Raw genomic sequence first — 9347 nt, 5'->3', positions numbered from 1 at the left:
CAGGTGAACACTTCCCAAGGGAAAATAATCAAGCAATCAGTGAATCCTTCAAGGCTGAGCAGGGAACATTAATCGTCACAGATAATACATTCTAAAGTGCATTCGGAAAATACATTCACTTGTCTTAAGTTCAGTGTTACTCTAATATAATTTATTTGCAATTTTTCTTAGTTTTACACATTTATTATTATTATTTTTAAGACCACCACACAAGCAGACAGACCTTACTGTAAAAACTTCATTTTTATTTTATGTTCAGATGCAATTGCTTCTTCCGACTACTTTTGATGTACTGAAGCGGATGTGGGAGATTTGAGAGGCACATCAGTTCACTTCAGCCATGTGTAAATGTATTGTCCTGAAGAGCAGAGAAAGCTTTCTGTAGACTGACAAACGGACTCGCTCTGCAAACTTCAGAGGAAGGGTCAAGGTTCATTTTTTCCCCCTGGGACCCTTCTGACCCTAAGAACAATGTTTTATTGAAGTGTACAGAAACCACTCAATATATCAAAATGTGATTAGTGTTTCATGTCCAGCAGATGGTCCAGAACAACTCAATTTGCTTCTTTCACGCTTTCCGGCTCGTTTGATTTGTGATGGCGGGAGGTGAAAGGTCATCAAATGGGAAAAGCTTGGGATGGTCCTTGAAATATAGCCAAGGATTGTATCATTATCTCACTGGCAGTCATGTAAAGAGGAGTGTAGAGGTAATGGCAGCCCTGTTAAGGAAACTGCCTTAGGTGAGTCTAGTGGTTGTCTTATCAGCAAAGGCTATTCAAAATTCCATTACTCCAACTCAAAGTATGATCATGATAACAAATAATACTGTAAAACGTCTATGCTTATACGCAGCAATTGTTTATTTAATTTATTACACGGCTCTCTGGAATACTTGATTCTGATTGGTCAATTGCAGCATCAAGTGGTCACATACTGTACGCTACTGTTCAAAAGTTTGGGGTCAGTAAGATTTTATGTTTCTGAGGTCTCTTATGCTCACCAAGCCTGAACTGGATTGGTCAAAAATACAGAAAAAATAGTAATATTGTGAAACATTCTTACAAATAACTTGTATTTTAAAATCTTTTCCTGTGATGGCAAAGCTGAATTTTCAGCAGCCATTACTCCAGTCTTCAGTGTCACATGATCCTTCATAAATCATTCTAATATGCTGATTTGCTGCTCAATAAACATTTCCTATTATTATCAATGTTGAAAACAGTTATTATGCTTAATATTTTTTTGTGGAAACCAAGGTCATTTTTCATGATTCTTTGAATGAAAAGTTCAAAACAACAGCAAAATAAAAATAAAATAAATAAATAATAAAAATATTACTGACCGCAAACTTGACCCCAAAAGTATTTTTTAATACTCCTCATCATTTATGTCTCTCGTAACTCTACAGTCTCACTCTCTCGTTTCATACAAACACATTAATATTACTGCAGTATTTGTATTGTTGCTAGGCCTATTGTTTAGTAACTTACTTTTTACTTGAAGTTTTAAGATAATATATAAGACTTTAAAATAGTTCAAATCAATATTTCATGTCTGCATATTTATTTATTTATTTGATGAGAAGCTGCGTAATAAACAGGATAATGAACAGTCAGCCATACCGTCCTTCTCGCAAAATAAACTTCTTCATATTTATGGAACTACTACTCTAATAAGAACTTTCAAAACTTCAGTGTCGACTAAAATAATATCTTTCCCCAATTGTTCAGTGTCAGCATCTATTAAGTTTTGACTGAGCAAAACCAAAAGTATCCTTCCCGCAACAATTAATAACATAATGACTTCTTTGCTTTGACCTACAATACAGTGTGATCAAATCTGAGTTCTATTTTTCCACAAGGATACAGCAAGAGCAAAGCAAATTTGAGAGTAACCTTTCTACCTCGGCCTTCCAATAGTAGGAATTATTTTTCCCCCTTTGTTTCATTTCATTTCACTTTGTCCTTCCAAGACCTCAAATGGGAAAGAAAGGCACTCTCAACTGGAACAAAACCTAAATGTCACAGGCTGATTTTTTTTCTTTATTTATTTTTTTATAATAAAAAAAAAAAGAAAAGAAAAAGAAAACTCATTCATGCACATTTTTTACAACGCACAGCTGCCTGTAAATAATAAATGCATTTCTTTTTTGGAGCGCTTCTTAATATAAAGTATTTTCTATCCTAGGTTCACTGGAAGTCATTGTGGCCCAGTGTGAACTGATGTGGTTGTGCCCTGCATCTCTCTGGGAGCAAGGCCAGGGCCCTTTGTTTGTGTCCCTTTACTTCACCTCCCCACGGCAATAATATCAATCCTTCTCCAACCAGGCAGGACAGCACAAAGACAACACACAAACAAACAGGTCATGCACCACCAAGAGATTTTTTTTAAAGCAGAGGCATTTTATTCCGTCAATAATATATTGACAAAACTACTAAAGAAAAGTATTTATGCATATATCTGTATGAAGCCAAAGATGTGAGGATTTTATTTACCCAAGACATCAACAGACACAGTGGCTAAGTACCTTAAAAAGCTAATTTCACATTTTTTCTTCTGGTTCAATTATCTATCTGTTTGTGTTTGATGTCTTGATGCGGAGCGGGTGAGGGGTGGGGGGTTTCATTATCGGACAGCTGCTGTGTTGCTCCAGTGCTCACTGGCTGTCAATGTCTGGACAGATGGGTTTGCAGACCGCAGCCTGGGAGGAACCACTGACCATCAACAGCACAAACAGCCTCCACCCTCAAATCTCAGTGTTAGATTTATTTCCACAAAAAGAAAAAAAAAAAGAAAAAAAAAACTTGATAAAATGTTCAAGCCACTGTCACTGAGAGACACTCAAAGAGCTTCTGTACTGCACACTACCACATATAATAGGGCATGATACCTAAAACCTAACTGTTTTGAAACCTAATGGCAACATACACAGTGCAGCTAAATTTGGCTGTCAACTCATTTTTTAGAGCATAATCCTGTTCTGTAAACACACAGTTCAGTAATTTACAGGAGTGACAACCGCATTCTACAACCGAATTTACAACATTTACAGAAATTCTATGCCGAACTGAACAACTAGTCATTAATGACGTATTTCAATGCATATCAGAGTTATGATTACCACAGTGTCAGTCATCTATCTATCTATCTATCTATCTATCTATCTATATATCCATACATCCATCCATACAAAAATGTAAAAAAGTAAAAAAAAAAAAATTTAAAAAAAATAAAAAAAACTTTACATGATTTTAACAGTAAAAGACTGTAAAAATGCTACAGTAAAAACCTGTTAATTGGTTAATAGTAAGTTTCCGTACAATTCATAGTTTTCAGTCACGTGACTGATTCGAAGACCTGGCGGGCAAAACATCCATAGAACTGCAGCACAAGACTGTCAATTTTCTATCTATTCCATCCCAAAAAATATTTAGATCATCTCTCAAAAGAATAAAACAAAGATATGTGAACAAAATGAGGAAAAAAAAAAAGGTTTTAGCCATTAGTAGCACTCGTTACAATATTTCAATCACTAAAAACAGCGGTACATTCTAAAACGTTTAATGTTCAAACACTTAAAGTGCCTTTAAAACAGTGATATTAAAAGATGAAATTATTACACACCTTATTGATGATGCGTGCTTTATACAGGCAAGCAAATGAGCCCGGAACATGAACGCAATGCGGTAAAGGGTTAAGCGCCTTCTTTATAATGGTTTTCTATGGAAAAACATATAATATTAAACTTTGCTCATTACATTTATTTTCTGGGTTCATCTGCTTGCCTGTACAAAGTATGCATCATCAATAAATTGTATACTGAATTTGGCCATTAAATATCGCTGTCTTACTACATTACTACTTAATGCAAACCTCATAAAAATAACTGGCGGTCAGTGGAGGAAAGCCTTGTTTTACCCTCCATGTGGGCGTTCCTGTAAGGGTGTGACATCACGTGAAAACTATCAATATACGGTGAATAACTGTAATATGTATAACCTTACATTTCATGTAATTTTACAGGAAATACTGTTAAATTTACATTTTTTAGAAGTGAAAAAGAACAAATTATTAAATAATTCAAATTGACATTCCCTGTGTGACGCTACATATTTAACGGGTTTTTTGTTTCTTAGTTTTTTCTCATCACTTATGTACATTAGGCATTAATCTTGCATCTAATGTTGCTAAATTATTTATTATTTTAGTGTCATCATGTTACCATGATGGTGTTTAGTATTTGTGTCAATGACACTGCTTGTGATGTGCTTCATCATATGACTTTCTGATCAACACCTGATTGTGATGGTTGACAGTCTATGACAATGGTACAAAACATATATTAGTACTTCAGTAGGTTGGTATTTTAACTCTATATCAGTTAATTAAATATGTTTTTTTTTTACTGTAAACTTTTGTTAAATCTGTAAAATGTAAACTGTTGCTACCATCTATCTATCTATCTATCTATCTATCTGTCTGTCTGTCTGTCTATTTTTATTGAAATTACATTTATATTAAGTAACATACAACAATTGAATAAATAATAAATATTAATATGCACATATACATTGTTTCAGTTTATTTATTTACTTTTTCAATTAATACATTGGCGTTGAATTAACCAAAGCACAAAAAGAAAAAAAGAAGAAAAAACAAAAAATACTGTGTCTATGGAAGGGCAAAGAAATGTACTGTAAATAGAACGTAAATAGATTTGTATTGACGTGGAAGACACAAATAAATAAGTAAATAAGTAAATAAATAAAAATTTGTCCAAAATTATCTTAGGTGGCAAAATAACTAAGTTGCCTACGTTTTGGAACATCTACATTTGGAACATCGCTGTGATATCTGTGATATCGACAAATAAAATGCCATCTCCGTGGGCAGCTCACTGCGTTTTGGAACAGAGTAATGGAAACAGCTTAGTTTGAGCAATCTCTCAATCATTGAACAGAAAGCAGCTGCTGAATGTCCTGGTGGAAGTACAGGGTTGATCAGATGGTACTGCCTTGTCCAGAATGCCAGGTGCTATAAAGAGCTGTTCTTTGAAAAGTATATCTTTGAGATGAGAAATATGGATGTAGAGCTTTGAGGCAAGAACAAATCCACAAACTAAGATCCTGATGTAAGACTTTATACTGGGTTAAATACATGTAGGTGCTACCAGTATATTGCATGCACATAATTTAAGACGTTGTGAATAGATCAGTGAATTTCAAACACGTGTTGACATCACATGCACACATTAGTCTAAGTGAAATGTACAGTGGCTACCTTTTGATAACTAAACAAGAAGAGTGTGCACATTTTAAAGATCCTCTGATATCCTCAGTAATTAAAGAACGACATGCCTACAGAACAGTGTCTGGTGGGACTGACCTGCCTCAAGATATTAGGACTTGAATAAATAATGTAATGTTGCTGTATCATCTATGTCCAGATCAATCTTGCCAGATCAATAAGTCTGTCTCAACTCATGATATCCTAGAGACAGGAGAATAGGCACCTGGAGCACATTAACATGAGTGGTTGGCAATATGGCCAAATGCACTACACCACTTTAATTAGATCAAATGAGTTTTCAAAAGTTTATGAAAAGACTGATCTATACCACCAGACAGTCACTGTCTGTTCAGAAAAGAAAAGAAAAGAAAAGAAAATGTGGCAATTCCTCAGTCTCAGCTGTGAATTCAGCATATATTAGATGGCTAAGAGAGAGTGGTGTTATATGTGGCACATAATTGGTTGTTTTTTCAATGACAAGGAGACAATGACTGCTATTGTTCTAAAAACACACAATTGGTAAAGAAATTGTCTTTCATTGCCAGAAGGACAGTTTACACCATTCCAAGTCAGCTACAGCTCATTGTGTCAATAAACGTAGGAGAGAGCGGGGCACAAAGTAACACTTTTTGACTTTCTCAGTTTGTGTAAATCCACATGGGGTTCAGAATATAATTTTTTTTATCCACAGTAATTTTACACTTGTCTAGTACAAATATGTTGCTTTGTTTCATAATTACAGTGTATACGTTTTTCTTTATTTACCCTCAAAAAATGGAAGTGAAATGTGACAACATGCCCCATTGTTACATTGTAACATCTGAGGGGCATGATGTAACATGATCATATGACATCTTAAAATGTTATCTGATCGAATGAAAAAAATATACAAGACAAACTAAAATATTTTGTCAATAAAATAAAATAATTATTTATTTTACTATGGTAAAATAAATGTTCAGCGATATCTTCAAAATATTTTTGAATTTTGGCTCACATGTTTTTCTATATAATGTTGATATGGTAACTAATAAATACTGTAAATGTTGTTATGCTAGCATGTGTGGAAATATTAAAACCAGGTGTATTACAACTAACCCCGCGCTACTTTGTGCCCCGCGCTCCCCTATTACAATTCTAGGTGGATTGTTAAGAAAAGCCATACAGTAAAAGGGATGGTAGGTAAATATACAGAATTAACTGAATGATTTACATGTCATTCTAAGAAATAACGATAAGTCCATTTTAGTGAATCAGCGCGCTGTATTCAGGTCAGGTGACAAGGCAGCTGAAACGTTTTCACGGAACCTTGCAAAAGCAGCGCGTTACAAAGGTGAGGGAAAAGCTTTGTGTATCGCGTGTAATCACATCCATACAGTTTATGATTACAACAACAACAACAACAACATTTGTCAGGCATCTACATTGTCATCTGAGGAGATTACAAAGATTAAACGAGTGTTTTTTTAAACTCTAAAACATGAAATGTGGAGTTATCTGTGTGGAGATAAATATATATAAAATGAGACTCCATATGGTCGATACTGCTTTGGTTTTCTAAATAACACCCCTAAAGTAATAGTTCTCCCCAAAATTATTTACTCACGATGAACATTTGAAGAATATCCTGGCCACTCTTTTCAATGTAATTGAAGTGAATGAAGACTGAGGCATTCAAACCACAAAACTTAAAAACACCATAATTTTATCACAAAAGGTCCATATAATTGTACTCTATACTGCAAGTCTCCTAAAGAAACACAACTTTGTAGGGAAAATTCACTGGCTCTCTTTTGCATGTTTAGTGACAAATTCTTTTGAGTCTGACTTTATTAAATCGATTCGGTTCACAAAACCATTCTGAATAATTCGAGAATTGAGACACTAACTCAATCTGGTTGTAACAGTTAACAGCTCACTAGATTGCAACATGTTCAGGGGGCGGATGACATATGAGTTCAGCGTTGCGCATGCGCCAGTGAGTCTCTTGAAAATACAAAAACGCATCGATTCGCTACAGGAGGCCTTTGTTCACCCACCACAGCCATGTGAGGCACTTTTTTATGGATGGGCGCTTTTTATTTAACTTCTTTTGGACTGATGCATGCAACACCCGCTGAGTGGCATTAAACAGCTTGAAAGATCAAAGACCATTTTTAATATAACTCCGACTGGATTCGTCTGAAAGAAGAAAGTCATATACACCTAGGATGACTTGAGGATGAGTAATTTATGGGCTAATTTTCATTTTTGGGTGAACTAACCCTTTAACATAAATGGTTCATACAGCATTATTTTCAGCTTTATATTTGGTATATAGTATAGTCAAAATATTTTTTTTTTCTCTGTTTTTTTTCCATTGATTTTCTCGAAGTGACAACATACAGAGCCCCTCAAATAAAACATAATAATTAAAAACAACAACAACAACAAAATAAATAAATGACTTTTGCATGCACACAAGAAACTTTGTGTGCCCTTGAGAAACTATTCACATGCGCATGGGAATTTTTTGCATGCCTACGCATTACAATTTCTAGATTTATATAACCCATTTCCTTTGTGCATCACTGCCATCTTACTATGAATAAAACGAGAACATGGATGCACATTAATTAATAGAGATCTACTTGCTCAAAATGTGGCTTTCCTTATGGTAGTAACTCTAATATCAAGGCCTTACGTTCAATTATTTAACACATCCTTTGTGGCAGTAGAGAAACCATGACACAAAGTAGGCCATGTGCATTGTCCTATTTGCCAAGTTCAAGGGTCTATAAAAAAAAGAAGAAAAAAGACAGACTGGTACTGTAAAAAAAAGTGTTCAAAATTTGGCTTTTGTTATAGGGCCGTATGCCATATTTCAAGGCCTTAGGTCTTTTTAGTCTGTGGCGGCCAAGAAACCACAACGCGAAATGGGCTGATTGCACAATAGGTGGCTCAGTGTGCATCATCCTATATGCCAAGTTTAATGGCTTCTTGTTCGCACATAAAAGTCTGAATACTTTTTATTTTTGCAAAGGTCCTTAAGGCTATGTAATACAGTGCTAAGAATATTGTGAGAAGAAACCCAAAAATCTTATAACTTGCATTTCGCATAACAAAAAAAATGTGCCTTGAATTCATTCTGACGTATTTGACAATCATTAAAGAATCACTAAACAGCTGCCGTGAAAACACACTTCTTGTAAGATAAATTTATTTTCATTAAAATTCTTAATTTTCTATATATATATATATATATATATATATATATGTCTATATATACAGTGGTGTGAAAAAGTGTTGGCCCCCTTCCTGATTTCTTTTTTTTTTTTTGGATTTCGGCATGATGTCTAGCTTTTGAGGATCTTTTGGTCTACTTCACTTTGTCAGGCAGGTCCTATTTAAGAGATTTCTTGATTGCGAACAGGTGTGGCAGTAATCAGGCCTGGGTGTGGCTAGAGAAATTGAACTCAGGTGTGATAAACCGCAGTTTTAAGAGGGGGGCAAACACTTCTTCACACAGGGTCATGTAGTTTTGGATTTTGTTTTCCTTTAATAATAAAAACCTTCATTTAAAAACTGCATGTTGTGTTCACTTGTGTTATCTTTTACTAATATTTAAATTTGTTTGATGATCTGAAACATTAAAGTGTGACAAACATGCAAAAAAATAAGAAATCAGGAAGGGGGCCAACACTTTTTCACACCACTGTATATAAAAAAAACTAAATAGGGGCAAAAGTCTGGAAATGCAAATATTTTTCCATACTCTGCTTTTTTTTCCATACTTTTCCAGACCTGAAAACTACTTAAATCAATTTCCATACTTTTCCAAACCACGTAGGAACCCTGGATTTACTACTTTTCTGGTATTTTTATGTTGCCTTTGTGTCCATTTTTTAACCATAAAGCTCCAGTCCTCATTCATAGTAACTGCATGGAAAATAGTGATTTTATCCCAAATTTATTCTGGAAAAAGTCATACAGTTTCGAAACAACAAGAGGGTGATTAAATGTCAACAGAATTATCATTTCTGGGTGACTTCGCCGTTAACCGTTGACAAAGCAGATTC

This window comes from Sinocyclocheilus rhinocerous, unplaced genomic scaffold, assembly GCF_001515625.1.
Source record: "Sinocyclocheilus rhinocerous isolate Xijiao unplaced genomic scaffold, SAMN03320098_v1.1 scaffold2001, whole genome shotgun sequence".
NCBI lineage: Eukaryota > Metazoa > Chordata > Actinopteri > Cypriniformes > Cyprinidae > Sinocyclocheilus > Sinocyclocheilus rhinocerous.
Note: the sequence above shows the minus strand (reverse complement) of the source record.